Raw genomic sequence first — 16,953 nt, forward strand, 5'->3', positions numbered from 1 at the left:
TATAAATCTAACAAAGTATACACAAAATCTGCATGTAGAAACTATGAAATGCTGATGAAAGGAATCAAAGATCTAACTCAATGTAGAGACATACCATGTTCATGGGTTGAATGACCAAAAAACAGCATAAGGCTGTCAATTTTCCCCAAATTGATTAATACGTTTAATGCAATTCCTCTTAAAACAACAGCAAGGTGTTTTGTAGACATAGACAAGCTTATCCCAAAATTTATATGGAAAACCACAGGTCCTAGAGTAGCTGAAACAATCTTGAAAAAGAAGAATAAAGGAGTCTATCTCACTATATAGCTACAGTAATCAAGGGTGTGTGGTGTGGGCAGAGGGATATACACACAGATCAATTCAGCAGAACAGAAAACCCAGAAATAGCCCCGCACAAGCATGCTCAACTGATTTTTGTCAAAGGTGCAAAACAAATTCCATAGAGGAAGAGTAGTCTTTTCAATGAAGAGCTCTGGAGAAATTGGACATCCGTAGGTAAAAATGAACCTTGACCCAAGTCTCAAACCTTATACAAAAATTAGCACAAAATGGATCACAGACTTAAATGCAAAGAAAAGACTTATGAATTAAACCTCATAAAATTAAAAACTTTTGCCCTGTGGAAGACCTTGTGAAGAGGACCAAAAGGCAAACCACAGACTGAAAGAAAATATTTGCAAACCACATGTCTGACAAAGGACTGGGATCTAGAATAAAGAACTCTCAAAACTCAAGTCAACAAACAATCCAATTAGAAAATAAGAGCAAGCAGACATTTCACAGAGGAGGATGCAGAGATAGCAGATAAGCACATGAAAAGGTTTTCAGAGTCACGAGCTATCACAGAAATGCATATTAAAACCACAATGGGTTATGGCTGCACACCTATCAGAGTGACTAAAAAAAAATAGTGGCAACATTGAATGCTGGCGAGGATGTGGATAAGCTGGATCACTCATATGCTGCTGGTGGGAATGTAAAACGATACAGCCACTCTGGGAAACAGTTTGGCAGTTTTTATAAAACTAAACACACAATCACCACATGACCCAGCAATTGCACTGCTGGGCATTTATCTCAGAGAAATGAAGACTTACATTCATACAAAAACTTGTATATGAATGTTCACAGCAGCTTTATCTGTAGTAGCCCAAACTGGCAACAATCGAGGTACTCTTCAGTGGGCGAATGGTTAAGCAAAATGTGGTGAATCCACCCCAGAGAATACTATTCAGCAACAAACGGAGTCCACTATTGATGCACACAACTCAGTTGAATCTCTAGGGGATCATGCTGAGTGTAAACAGCCTACCCCAAAATGTTACGTGCTATATGATTCCATGTAGATAACATTTTCCAAAAGGCACATTTTAGACCCCCTCCATTTATAATTATTACTATGCCACTGAATATTATACCAAAATTTACTTATCCACCTTTTTCTTGGTGGACAATTGGATTGCTTGCAATTTTTGACTACTCTGAGTAATACTTGTATGAATATTTTTGTGCCTGTTTTCTCATGAACATGTACATGTATTTCTTTTGAGTAACTACCAAGGAGTAGAATTACTGGGTCCTAGACTGAGACAATCCTTAACTATTTTCCAAGGTGGTTATACTAACTTTCATATCAACTAGAAACATACGAAAGCTCCTATTTATACACATTCTAGCAGCTGATATGGTTTGTCTTTTTAATTTTAGCCATTCTCAGCTGGGCGTGGTGGCACACACCTGCAGTTCCCGCTACTCAGGAGGCTGAGGTGGGAGGATCGCTGGAGGCCAGGAGTTGGATGCTGCATTGCCTGTGATCATGCCTGTGAATAGCCACTGCACTCCAGCCTGGGCAACGCAGGGAGAACTCATCTCTCTTTTTTTTTTAAAAAAATAAACGTGGCCATTCTGGTGTAGGTGTAGTGGCATCTCATTGTAGTTTTAATGTGCATTTTTTCATTATTAAGGAGGTTGAATACAATGGTTAATTTTACGTGTCAAATTGGCCAAGCTATGGTATGCAGTTGTTTGATCAAACACCAGTCTAGGTATTGCTGTGAAGGTGTTTTTAAGGGGTGATTAACATCTAAGTCAGCAGACTCTGAGTAAAGCAGATGATGTGGGTGGGTCTCATCCAATCAGTTGAAGGCCTTAAAAACAACGACTGAGATCGCCCAAAGGGGAGGGAATTCTGCCTCCAAACTGCCTTTGGGCTGAAGACTGAAACATCAACCTTCCCCTGAGTCTCCAACCTGTTTGTCTTTCTTGTAGATTTCAGACTTACAAGTCCCCACAATTGTGTGAGCCAGCTCTTTAAAATAAATCTCCTTCTCTCTCTGACAGGAAGACAGAGTTATTTATTCTCAGATCCTATTGGTTTTGTTTCTCTGGAGAATCTAATGCATTGAGCATTTTTTTCTGTTTGCTGGCCATTTGGATTTCTTAATTTGTTAAGTGCCTATATTAGTCTTTTTCCTTTTTTTCTATTGATATATTTATCTTTTTTCTTAATAATTTGTAGGCATTTAAAAATATATTCTGTGTATGAGCTGTATGCTCTATGCAGTAATACATGTTACAAATATCTTCCTTCCCTTGCAGTTCACCTTTGCACTCTCCCAGTGGTGTCATTTAGCAAATTGAAGTTTATAATTTTAATGTAGTACAATTCATCAATCTTTCCTTAAGTTAGTGCTCTTTGCATTGCTTAACCCCAAAACATGAAGTTCCTTTTCTATATTATTTTCTAAAACCTTTACTATATTTTTCTTTCACAGATAGGTCTATAATACACCTGGAGTCAATTTTTATATATGGCACGAAGGGTCAGGTTTCATTTTTTTCCCGACATGGGTATATAATTGTCCCAGTATAATTTATTGAAAACACTATTCTTTACTCCCTTATCCTATATCTTTGTCATAAATCAAGTGTCCATATATGTATGATGTATTTTTGGGATCTTCATTCGGTTTCATTGGTTTTATTTTTCTATCCTTGAACTGATATCACACAGTCTTCATCACCTTCAGCTTTATATTAAGGCTTGATATCCAATAGAGTAAACTCTTCTACCTTGTTCTTTTTTCTTTTTTTAAAAGAGTATCTTGGCTCTTCTTGAATATTTGTTCTTTTGTATAAATTTTAGAATCAGTTTGTAAAAGTATGCACACTCAAAATCTGTTGGAATTTTTTTGTTGGGATTGTATCGAATCTCAATCACAGTTATTGATCTTAATAGTTTATGTGTGTACATTCTTTTGCATTTTCTACCTGTACAATTATAGCATTCACAGATAATGGCAGTTTCTCCCCTCCAACTTACTTTTATTTATTTATGTTTTAGAGACAGGTAAACCTTGCTCTATAACCCAGGCTGGAGTGTAATGGTGTGATCATAGCTCACTGCAACCTCAGACTCCTGGCTCAAGTGATCCTCCTGTCTCAGCCTCCTGAGTAGCTAAGACTACAGGTATCTGCCACCACATCTCACTAATTTAAATTTTTTTTTTTTTTTAGAGATGGGGTCTTGCTATGTTGCCCAGGCTGGTCTTGAACTCCTGGCCTCAAGCAATCCTCTTGTGTCAGCCTCCCAAAGTGCTGGGATTACCAGCGTGAGCCACCACACCTTGACTCCCCTGCTTATGTTTTATTTACCACACTGGTTAAGACCTCCAGAACAGTGTTGAATAGAGACATTGATACATGACGTCCTTGTCCTGATCTCTATTTCAAAAGGAAAACTTTGCACATTTCTCTCTTAAGTGTAATGTTCACTAAGGATCTTCTTGTAGCTACCCTTTATTTGATTAAAACATTTTATTTCTAGGTTGCTAAGCATATTAAAAAATATGTCATTAATGGATGTTGAATTTTATCAATTTTTTTCTGCATGTATTGAGCTGTTTATATTATTTGCTCTCCTTTATTCTGTTAATGTGGTGAATTACAATGATTGTTTTTTAATGTTAAACAGATCTTGCATTGCTAGAATAATTGCAAATTACTTGTGATATTTTTTATTATATAGCTAGATTCAGTTTGATTAGATTTTGTTTAAGGTTATTACATCTACATTCATGAGAGAAATTAGCTACTTATTTTACTTTCTTGTAATGTCCTTGACTAGTTTTGGTATAAAGTTTAAGCTTTCTTTGTTAAAAAAGTTAGTTCTTTTCCTAGTCTCTGAGTATAGCACTCGGGGAAGGCAGTTACTTTATTCTAGTATACTGAAGATATCATTTTATTGTATTTTGGATTTCATAATTTATGCTGAGAAGTCTTATTGTAAGTAATTGAATGCAACCTATGTTGTATCTCTGGCTGTTCTAAGATATTTCCCTTTGACTTTGTTTTCTGCAGTTTTATTATTATTTATGTATTTGTAGTTATCATGTTTCAGGTTTGAATATGTGGATGGACATCTTTTATCGGTTTTAACAGATTCTCAGCCATTATCTCATTGTTTCTGCCCCATTCTCTTGCTCCTTCTCTTCCAGGTCTTCCTCCCAGGCCTTCTATGTCTTTTACTATCTTTTTGGTTTGTTTTATATATTTTTTCTCCACCTCCGTGCTTCTTTCTGGATAATTTCTTCTAATCTATCTTCTAGTTCACTATTTCTTCAATGGCATCTCTTCTTTTGTTAAACTCATTCACCAAGTTTTTGTTTTGTATTAAATTATTTCTGTTAATTTAAGCAGTCACTTTATTTTACTCTCTTAGAGTCTCTGTTTCATGTTTATTTTACATTCTTATTCTAGTATTCCAGTATGCAGAGCCTCTGTGGGTGTGTTTCTGTTGTCTGTTGTTTCCTCTGCCTCTGAGTTTTGGTGTCATGTCTCCTCATGTGCCTGGTTCGGTTTTTATTTTATGATGAACATTGTATTTGAACTTTTTTGGGTAGAAACAATTTGAGGCCTTGAGGTTATCTTCCTCTGGAGACCTTTTATTTTTATTTTCATTTTCTTAATTTTTGTCAAACTCCTGGGAGTTTGACTAGCACTCCAGACCTTAATGCAACTGCGGGGACTGAGCTGTTTCTGAGCCCCCTGGAAGATCTGAAGCTGTGTTGAAATCTATGGGAGAGCTGGTTCAATCCTCCCTATCACTAGTTCCCACCCCCAAACTCAGGGGGTTTGCAGGTCCCAACCCTTGGAAGGTATTAGGCCTCAATGCTCGTCTCCCTAACCCCGCAAGGCTGTCAAATACACCACCAGCCTGTCATCCTCCTTTTCCATTGTAGTCAGTGACCCAGGGCAAGAGTAGTTCGAAAGGCTGAACTCACTGATTTTGCTGTTCTCCTGGATCTTAGCCTTGTAATTCTTTTCTATGTTTTTCTCTCTCCAAGACCCTCAAGCAGATTTAAAAAAGAGTTTGTTTAGTTTTTCTAGACGTCCCAGGAGGAAGATTGGTTCTAATGGTCTAGTCCCCCACCAATGGAAATGCTAATGACCACTGTGATAGTCAATAGGTTTGCCCTACTTTTAGAATGTATTGATTGTGAAACTACCAAATGATCACATTCTACTGTCAGTTTAATGAACTTTAAAAATGAATTTCTACTTTGTTATTTGTACATATAATTATACATATATTTGAAAAATAGTAGTTTTTATGCAAGTGCTTGAGACACAAACAAAATCAGAAACTGCTCACAGTATCGACCCCAAATTCTGTGGTCCACATATGAAGCAAATATCGCTGAGTAAAGGAATTCAAAGAACATCATTTTATTACAATGCAACCAACATTTATGAAGCACCTCTACTCAGCCAGGCCCAGTGCCAGGAGCAAGGTCACCACGTGGAGTTGTGTCTCTGTCGGCTCCAAGGGCTCCTGGCCAAGGGGGTGGGTGGGGACTGGGGTCCAGCCCATGCTCAGCTGGTCACGTTCCCCCAGGGGCCTTTCTCCCCCAAGAGTGGGCCACCTTCTTTTATGAAACCTAGCAGTGTTCCTGGAGCTGCCATTACCAAGGTAAATAGGTGACATTTTGCCCACAAAGACCTGCAGGAGGCTGGAGATGAGTTGTCTAACCAGAAAGGGAAAGTGTGGGAAGCCTCCTGAATTGATGAATAGCCAAAAATGACTCATACTCAATGAGTCATTTGTCTATAAATTTTGATTTCTGAATAACTCTATGAAATTTACTCATTTAAGGCATTGAGTATTTCTTCAGATTTTATTTACATTGTTTATTTGCTTGGCCAACTTTTTTTTTTTTTTTAATAATAGTTAAGACAAGAGTAAACTTCACTACAGATTACCTCTGAATTACAGTAAAATCCTATGTTTGCACAGAGCTCTTTGGTAGAGAAGATAATTTTATGACATGAGTGTATTTTATAAGCAACCACAAGCACAGTTTGAATATCACCTGAAGCCAGGCATTGGAAGACAGACATCAGAAGATGAAAACGAGTTCTTGATCCAGTCAAAAGACTGTCAAGAGACTGGAACATCATGTTGAAAAAGTTGGATTTTATCTTCTAATTAATGTTTACCTAAGTATAAGCTAGGGAATGCGTTAGAGTGGTGATTAGAAAGATGGCAATAGTTTGGAGAGACAGCCTGGAATTGGCCATTTGGTGAGGTCCGATATCCAGGATAGGGCAGCAGGGATGGAGAGGCCAGGCTGGTGTGGGGACTCGACAGATTGAGTCTCAGGGGTAGAATACTCACACAGACAGTTGTCTGATCAGCGGAAGGTGTAATTAAGAGAGGAGAAATCAAAAGTGGTTTCTAACTCTAGTAAAGAAAACTTTAACTGTGCTTAGAGGACCTTCCTGTAATTAAAAGCATAGAATTATTTAATCCTTTAATAAACAATGAAGGGGAGAAAACTCATGGTGTTATTTCTCATTATTGTTTAATCAGAATAGAAACTTAAAAAAATAAAGTGAATGAGATAAATTGCCAATTTCAATAAAAATATTTATGGAATTGTCTTTGACTCATTCAGCTAAAATAAAATTTTACGATATCACTAACTATAAAGTGGTAGAATCGAAACTAAACTAATGAGGGTTTATTGCACTGTTCTCTCCCAGTCCCAGTCCTGCTTTTAAATATCTGTGTGGCGCTGAGGGAGGGAGGACAGGGCTGGAGAAAGGAGTACGTTTGACCCGGTCTGTGCAACCCTTGTTGGGAATTCTTAGTGCAGTCAAGGCACATTCTGTATCTGAAAATCAGGCCTTCAACATCTTAATGAAAAGCACCCCCAGAAAATTTCTGTCACATAAAAGAGGTGATTTCTTTTGTACAAATATGTGATTCTACCTACTACCTTTCACGGGAAAGGCATTTACTGTATGAGGCACGAGTAAACTATGGGAATAGTTCTAGCTGAAGTTTTTATGCCCAAAATGTCTGTGCTCTGTGACTACATTAATCCTCTCAGAAGATCAGAGGGCAGAGGGAGTTGGAGAGATCCCTTGCGTGAACCTCTGATTTATGGTCTTGTTCTAAGGGCAGGGGCGCCTGTGGAGGCTCGGGGCAGAGTGTGTACTGATAATTTCCCGGACACAGTTTAAGGTGCTGAAGGGATAAAGAGGTCTAGAGAGGGAGGGGCAGGCTGGAGAAAGTTGGTGGAACACGGCCTCTTGGTGATGTTCAAAGTATGTTGCTGCAATATAGATAGGTTGCCAAGCAATGTGTTTCATACTCAACAGGAATAATATCTTGCAAACATTAAATCCATGTTTTTCAGTGTTTTTCCATGAGGGCTAAGCCAGGAGGACGGTCACCCCGGGAAGAAGGGCTTTGATGTACCAGCATCAAAGTTTGGGGCTGAGCAGAGTTTGCTCATGAACCACTGTGAAGAGACCGGACGTGGGATGGGGCCCCCAGAGGGGTGAGATGTGAGTGCAGAGGGGACCCAGTCGGTGGGTGGGGGTAGGGAGGCTCCCTCCCAGGGAGGGGCCTAACAACCGCTCAACAGAAAGGAGGGGCACGAAAATGGGGGCTCTGATGGAAACCTCAGAACTCGGGGGAGAACCAAGACAGCTCCTCAGTGGCTTCGCTTCCTGACATGCCCTTGGGATGCAGTGGGAAGCAGGTGCTGGGCTTCGAGTATGTGCTCACTTTTTTTTTATTTCAGCATATTACAGGGGTACAAATGTTTAGGTTACATATATTGCCTTTGTTCCACTCGAGTCAGAGCTTCAAGCGTGTCCATCCCCCAGACAGTGCTCACCACACCCATTAGGTGTGAATACACCCATCCCCTCCTCCCCCGTCCCGCCTGCCCGACACCCGATGAATGTTACTTGCATATGTGCACAAAGATGTTGGTCAGCTAATACCAAATTGATGGTGAGGTACATGTGGAGCTTGTTTTTCTGTGCTTGTGATACTTCACTTAGTAGAATGGGCTCCAGCTCTATCCAGGATAATATGAGAGGTTCTAAATCACCATTGATTTTTGTAGCTGAGTAGAACTCCATGGTATACATATACCACATTTTATTAATCCACTCATGTGTTGACAGGCACTTGGGTTGTTTCCACATCTTTGCAATTGTGAATTGTGCTGCTATAAACATGTTAGTGCTCTGTGCTCACTTTTAACTTGTTGTTATCTTGGCCTGGGAAGGGGAAGGAGGAAGAAACACTTCTGAACACACAATTGCCTCCAAAGAGACTGAACTCACCTGAAAGAGACTGCTTTCCATCAAAATTGAGTACTGTACGTTATCTCAAATGGAATGTTTAGGCATCCTTCTCCCACCCTGCCTCCATCAGCCCTGTGGATGGACAGGACAGTGGGGTCCCAGACAAGGGGACACAGTTCTAGGAGATAAAGCCTCCAAATGTTCTTGTATGCTTGGTCCTTAAATGTTATGTATTAATTTATATGAAAAAAAATCCAAAAATTTTTGTTTTGGTGGTGAGATCATGAAGGATTTGTTTTACTCTTTTTTTAAATTTGTTTTTAAAAAATTAGGTGTAAATTTTATGCCAACCATGTATGGTTTTTATCGTTTAAAACAAAACAGACTATAAGACTATGTCCACTCAAAGGAATTGGGATCTTCTCCTGCTCTTTCGGTCACATCTAGACGATAGGAACTCCTTGGGCTGGGGCCTGGAGACAGCTGGGCAGCTGACAGTGGAGAGGGGAGCAGGAGAGGCGATGCAGCACCCCACGAGGTTGGAGAGAAGGAAGCCTGCCCCCAGAGTCCTTGCACATACTTCTCCCAGCTGCACCTGCCCTGCCTTGCCCTGCTGTGGCCCCGACTGGACATGGGCAGAAGCCTCATGCACGGCGATGGGAAGTCCTCCCCCAGCACCCAGCTCCTCCCTGGCTCTCCCTGGCAGCAGAGTCCCTGCTCCCCACCACCCTGGCCCCTACACAGCCCAGCTCCCATCACTGCCCCCAATTCTTGGCAGGGGCCCTGGTCCCCCACCATGGTACTGGGGACTGGCCGATCTGAGAACCTACTTTACACCCAGGGGCCAATAGCTGGTTAGTTAATGCACAACCACTCTATGACCTTCCTAGGGGCCACTGGGAACTTTTTTCCATGTTAGGGGACTCTGCCTGACCCAGTGAGGTAAAAGAAACCGGCACATTTTGAGCCTCTATACACTGTGCACTCTGCCATTCAGTTCCTACAGGTAGAGATCGGCCATCATCACTGTATAGGGTGGGCGTTATTGCCCCCAGATTACACCCAGGGAGACTGACTGAGGCTTAGAGGGCTCAACAAACAAAACCCCAAACAAAACCTTTGTCTGAAACCACCAGTGAGGATGTGGAAGGCTGGAACTGGGTTCTAGTTCCTCTGGAGCGTCTCCACAACGGCTCCCTCACGAGCAAACCAGCCTGGCCCTGTCCGCTCTGCAGCGGGGGTGTGGGCAGCATGTGATCTGAGCCGCAAGACTAGGTGTGCCCACCCTCATGAGGTTGGGTCTAAGGACACATCATCATCACAGTCAGCAGTTAATATCCACTCAAGTGCGACAGAATTTTACAGATATCTACATGTTGGATAATTTACATGGAGAAAAACTAATTTGATAAAATACTTAGAAATTCTGTGTGATCTAATTTCTCTAAGTATTCAGGCCATTACTTTTGTCTGCGAGTGTAATCGCTGCAGCTGAATATTTTTGCTCTTTCTTACTAGGCATGATTTATTTATTTACTTTTCAGGGTTTAATCATATCTTCAGCATTAAATAGGCTCAGACTCTCTCTCAAAAGACATAACTTCTAATATCATGGGGGTATTAAATTTAATCATCTTTGGCAATTATTTGATGCTATCCTGGAAAATTAGCTTAGAGCAGCTGCAAACACGTGGAGTCCTGAGCCTTTATTTACATTGTATTTGTGATCAACAGAAGCTGAGACCCTGCAATGCGACCTACTGACCTTCCCCAGGGTGCAGTAACAATATATCCTGCGCTGGGTCTCCATTGTGGTAATTGAATTGCAGGGAATTCACGTGAAGCCTCCAAAATCTGTTCTTCAGTGTCTGCTCTTTGGAGACCATTCATACTTCTCTTTTAATTATTGTAAAAAGTGAAATCAATCTTTTCTGGAAGGGGAAGCTCTCGAGGCTGCTGTTCTATATTCTGTGGACATCCCCGCAGTCCTGACAGCCTCCTCCGAAAATCAGCCCACACCTTCACTTTTCATATAGGTTGGAGATGGAATAAAGAAGTTGACATTTTCAGAGCAGGAGCAAGGGGTCCATCTCATAAATCATATATTTCTCTATGTGGACCATGAAAACATTGCTGAAAGGAGTTAATGAACCTGAAAAATGAGCACTTTTTTCCCTCAATCTTAGAAGAAATCTCATCCCCAGATTGAGATGAAGTTTCTCATGTTTGGACCCTTTACAATTTTCCCTCTGTCTCCCTTTCAAAGAATCTTTATGTGTACAAGTATTAAACGTGTTCTTTGTAAATAAGATGAGGAAGAAAGAAAACGGTTTTTCCTAAAGTACCCAGAAGGCACAAATCTCAAACAATAGGATTTTTAACTAGAGATATCCTAGGAGACCATGCTGGGGAGGGGGCTTCCTTTTCCTGCTGAGCTAATTCCAGGCTGGCCCTGGGGCAGGTAGAACAAGGGACTTTACACTTGGTCCCCAGCTGGGCCTGCTGGTACAGGCGGCAGCACCTTGACTTAGCAGAAGGTCAAGGGAGGGACAGGCCTTCTTCCTCTATATATGTCTTCCTTTCCTCTTCTGGTGAACATGCTCCTGGGGGCTGTGCTTAGGGGTATTTTTAGTGTATGTTTTCCTTATAGCAGCCAGTTGTCTCAGTGGGGTTCAGGGGCATTCACAGGGAGCACTTCTTTGCTTGTCCTGTTCAGAGAAACCTTTCAAAGAGATGTCCGCTCGTCCCCCTGAGGAAGCCCCCCCTGGGTGAGTCTGCGCAGAGGAGCAGGCCTGGCTGGGCTTATTTCAGATGGTGCTTCTCTTGGTATCTGAGGCCAGAGATGCAACCGAGGCCCTCTTCCTTCTTGATTTCATAAGCACCGTGGGGTCTGATTAAATTGCTTTTCATGTTTATTCCTATCAATGTCGCCGGACTTCCATTATCCAGGGCCTCACTTTTGAGAAATTGCTTCCCTTATCTGTCAGGCTTTTATGGGACACAGGAATTTATGCAGCTTTCAATAAAATCTCTGGATCATACTAGTGCAAAAAATGTTGCCAGGAACACATCATCAGAACTTTAGCGTTTCTCTGTTTAGACCTGTTCTTCATTTGCTCAGAATAAACAAACAAACCGAGGCCTTGGGCTGACCCACCCATCTGGTCAGTGTTTGTCCCTTCTGTGCTCTAGCAGCTGCTGGCTGCGTCCACACACCTGCGTGCTCTATGTGCGTGTGTTCGTGTGTAAGTGTGTGTTACATGCCTGGGCAGTCTGGTTGGTGGTCACCAGCCTGCCACTGTGGCTCTTGGGCCCTTGAAACACGGCAAGTCTAAACTGAGATATGCCGTGAATAGAACATACACACTGGATTTCAAAGCTTAAGTATGAAAAAAATTATAAAATATCTCGATTGTTTTCACAGTTGATTACATGTTAGAATAATACTTTGGATATACTGGACTATAATAAATAAAACATATTCTTAAAGTTAATTTTACCTGTTTCTTTTTACTTTTTAATGTTATTACTAGAAAACTTAAAATTACATATTTGGCTTGTATTATATTTCTACTGGACAGCACTGGTAAACCCACTGCCTAAAACTCAAGATTTTAAGTCTGTGCATCTGATATTTTTTTCTATGACACCTAATATTTAATCGTACATATCATTAGGGGTCTAAATCAATCCATCATGTTACTTAGATGTTCTTAAATTTTTCTGAGGGACAACAAAAGTATTATTAAATAATTGTATCCACACTACAAAAAGAGACCGTGTACAGCCTGGTGCATGTTTAGGATATGCATAATATACATAAACATGTCATTACTACAAATGAGATGTGGCTTAGTTTTGATATTAACTTCCCATCTCTCTTCACTAGCCATCTGACGATTTTAGCCAGGTAGGAAAAAATACAGCTTCCTCTGTCCCCGTTTCCTGTCATCTGTGTCTCGTGTGCCCACGCTGTTTTTATCCCATACCGCTCTGCCTGGGGAAGCTTGCTTCCTCGTATTGGGACTCTGGATACCGGTTGCAGAGAGAGCTCTCAGTTTATCTGCTATTGTTCGATAGGAGGATTTAAATAGAACATCTTCAACACATTTCTGTGACTACCTCCACTTCCAACAGCAGAGGCTCTAAGGAGGTTATCTCTGCCTACGCTGCTGTCTGCAGAAGGCCCGCCTGGCGGTGGCGTCTCTCTGTTTAGCTGGTGAGTGGCCCGGTTCCCTCTGCTCTGAATGCTGCGATTTGCCAGCAGCCGCTGCAGCTCTCTCGTCCCGGTCTGCCCTGAGTTGCAGTCTTACGAGAAGTCTCACATCCCATCCTGGCTTTCTCCTGTGTTTCACTAAGAAACATCCACCCTTGCCCTATGGGCCCAAACAGCTGATCAAAACGTTTATACAATAAAAACCGCGCTCTTCCTAGAGGGGAATTTTTCTACCTCTCTATACCCACTTAAGGGGCATCAAAGCCTACTCTGGCATGCGAGTGGTACTGGAGTTGTGTACAACATGCAGCAGTATGCAGAGTATGTGTTTTAAAAGTTTCTTGGGTCAAACCAGTATTTGGTATATCTTAACCTTAGAAATAATAACCTAAGAGGGATAGGGCAACTTATATTAAAAAGTGTGTTTTTCAAATTTTAAAAAAAAAAAGAAAGAAAGAAAAGAAAGAGAGCATGTAACTGGCTAAGACACCAACTTCCTGCATTCCTTATAATTGCTCCTCAAGAAAACGCTTGTGATTTTTCTAAATCTTTTTTTTGGAAATGAAATCTCTGGATGAGGGTACTTATGAACTGGGTTACTTCTGGGTGGCTTGAGAAGATGGAGAAAAACTTCAGGGAAGAGATGCTTTGTGAATTATTCTCACTCACCCAAGTCCAGGGGCTCAGGAGGCCTGATAGTTCTTTAGCATCTCAGAGTCCCAGGTGGTCGGTCCTCAGGGTCAACCCCTATTGCTGGTTGAGGGGTGGGGGTAGTTTCTAGCTCAAGCCACTTTCTAACTGATTATGCAGCCCTGATCTTTCAAAAAGGTTTGGGGTACTTGTCAAATAATCAGGGCTTAATAAATGGTTTCGAATATGTAAATAATGGAATGAAAGAAGGAGTATGTATTCACTTCTTGGTGGTTTCAGTGTTGAACTTTAATCACTGACAGTAATCACAGGTTTGAGCATTAATCTCTAATATTGGTTTTCTGACCCTCCAAGAATTCTCCAGTCATCCTAGGTAATGTACAGAAGTCCTTCAAATTTAACTTTCATTCATTTTAATAAAAATAAACATAGATCACATAACTAATAGAAAGGGGGAAGATTGCAACATTTTTCCCACATAGATAATGTCACTGGCTATATCAGCGCCTTAAACCTGGGCATAATATATTAAAACATTTATACTTTTGGGAAATCACAATTTTTCTCTTTTGGAATAAGATTTGCCTCACATGGTCTGATTTTCTAAAGCAGCAAATAAACCAATTCTGAATTCTAAATGTTTTCTGGGGCAAATATGGTAAAAGACAAAAATTCCCAAAATTTATTTTAGAGACATTTCAATGTGCTCATTCTGGCTTTCTCAGAGTTTCCACTGCGCATGAGCAGCAAAGCTCAGTGAGTGCTGCCTGTCCTAGGTCTGTGTCTAATAGTGACAGGAAATGCGGCAGGAAGCCAGCCCCTGTCACCTGGCCCCAGGTATTGAGGCTACTTGGAAAGACTCACCTTTGTTCATGCGTTGTGCAGTCAGCTAATGGCCCTGGCACACCACGTCCTACCAGGTGTTTTCCTGGCAAGGAAGCAAATGCTCCTTGGTGACATGTTTCATTTTATGCTCATTCTGAGTCCTGAAAAGTGAACAGAAACAAATTTGCGTCTTCTCAGTCAGAATGTGTTGGTGGTGAAGGCTCTGCACGCTCCTCTCCGCAGGCCTGGGTCGTCCGTGGGCAGAGCTGGCCAGACCCCACAAGGAGTCCCGGCTGTGGGGCTCTGGCGCCAGTCCCAGGACACGCTGGGACACTCTGGCGTTTCCCACTGTGCCGGGCTGCTCTGCCTTCTCGAGGTGTCACCTTGCAGTATGATGCCCGTTCATGGAGTGCATCCCATTCTGATCGACGGATTGGACCTAAAATAGCTGCTCAGAAGCTGCGGTGAGTGTCTGCGAGGAAGTGATGGCAACTCTAGGGGCGAGGTCCTCCGCCTGCAGGCTTGGTCAGGACGGGCCTGCGTCCCATCCCATCTCCCCTCTTCTGTTCCCAGGAGCCTCGTCAGGACTGAGGCCTTGGGCAGGTCTCGGCACCTGCCTGGTCCACTCCAAGTGCCCAGTGGCCGTCCTTATTGCAGACACAGGCCAGCGCTCTGGGAAGGTGTCAGGGTCCGCGTCATCCTGCTGTCTCTGGGGAACAGCTCTGGGCTCCAAACATCAGGCAGAGCGAGGCTTAGAACCTTCCAGGCCTTCCCATCACACTCAGTATCCATCCCTGGCCCACAAGCCCTAATAACCTGTCCCCCATATGCTTCCACGCTGCCTTTTTGTCATCATGCTTTGTCCATGTCACCTCACACCCAGCCCGTGTGCACCACCTCAGGCTGTTCCCTGACCTGGGACGCTCTTCCCAGCTCACTCGGGCTCCCTGAGGTGTCTGGTCAAACATCATCTCACAAAGCTGTCCCTGGACCCCTTTGTAAAATAGACTGTCCCCCCAACCCCCTAACCCACCATTCTCCTCCTTTTGCCTGGCTTTGTGTTCTCTCCTGTCCCTACCTCCACCTGACAATTGAGGAGTTTATTTGTTCATCTCCCATCACCACACGTAAGACCCGGGCATGTGAAGGCTTTGTCTGCCATGTGCACTGCTGGGTCCCAGTGTCCCCACAGCGCCTGGCATGTGAGAGATGCTAAGTCCATGTCAGTTGTAACTAACTTCGTACCAAGTAACTGGAAGGTGAGAATGCATTTGGAAAGCGGGGGGGGGGGGGGTGGGGAGGTTCTTGGCCAAGGCTGTTGCTAGAGGAAAACTGTCACATTCACCCCCAGTTTGTGCAAGACGTCTCTACTTTTGTCATGAGTCGAGCATCTCTCCACTTCACAGCCCACCTCAGGTGGCCTCTGGGAGTCCCTCCAGCAGTTGCGTTTGTCTCTCTGTCGCCTCTCTCCTTCTCCTGGTGTCAAGTCTCACCCTGGCAGAACCCGAGCGACCTGTGTCCATCTGTGCCGTGCTCGGCCCCCCAGAGCCCTCCAGGCCCACACACCAGCCTCCCTCCTGCAAGGTCTGCGCTTCCAGGCTTGTCATGTCAAAGCCTCCCTTGCCCAAGAGAGGGATGAGAGGGAGAAACTTTGGGAGCAAGAGGGACAAAAACTCCATCTTGCCAAAGGAGGAGTGTGCAGGGCAGTTCTCCGGGTGGCCTTGGGCTGACCCAGTTCTCCCCTTGCTCAACTGCAGCTCTGTGACTAACTCGAATGTGCTGGGCACGCGACACCCGGAGACAAGGAGGAGCTGCAGGAAACAGGCAGGGCTCAGTTCCAGGATGTCCTTCAGTGCTTTAGACCAGCAAATCATGTTGCTCCCGGGGTATAAAACCCAGGTGGGGCTGCTTTTTGGGGACTCTCAGTAGCAATGCAGGTGGGGCACTTTCAGATGAGACTGTACCTGCTCCCCCTCCCGCAGCTTTTCTGAGCCTTGGGAGACTGGCTCGTGGGAGTCCTGGGTTTGTGCTGCCCCTGACGCTTGTCTGTAAGCAGTGAACTCGCTTCCTGCAACTTGCTGTGCTGGAGTGTGTTGTCTCACCACGCTCGGGCAGGCTGGTCACCAGTGCACAGTGAGCCCGCTCCCCAGACTGCTGCTCTCAAGGCCTTTGCAGGGGTAAGAATGCCGCTCACCATGAGCATGAGCTGTTTCTCTGGCTTGAAGTCTGAAGAGCAGGTCCCTCTCCCAACTCCCATCCGAGTCACCTTTCTGAGCATCTTCCAACTGCCTGGTGCCCGCCTGTGGGCCCCGACACCAGAGGGCATTGCAAGCACTGTCCATGGGACCATTCCAGGTTCCAGGGCTGGGGCAGAAGTGGGAAGCCTGCTGTCATCAGGAGACCGCGGGCAGCGTCTCTTGAGGATGAGGGGCTGAGGCGGAGGCCACTGTGCTCTGCCTTGTGCGAGAAGTGTTTGTGGGCAGGGTCTCCGCACACCGGTCCTGGCACATCCATCTATGTGCTGTGCCCCAAGCCAGCCCCTCGTCCCGTCAGAGTCTGGGTGCCAGGATTGGTGGGGCAAGCAGCCCCTTCCCTCACGACCAGACCTCCCCGGAGCCCCTGTGCCTGTCTGGCCACTGCTCTTCATTGAG

The sequence above is a fragment of the Lemur catta genome, chromosome 4, assembly GCF_020740605.2.
Source record: "Lemur catta isolate mLemCat1 chromosome 4, mLemCat1.pri, whole genome shotgun sequence".
In the NCBI taxonomy this organism is placed as follows: Eukaryota; Metazoa; Chordata; class Mammalia; order Primates; family Lemuridae; genus Lemur; species Lemur catta.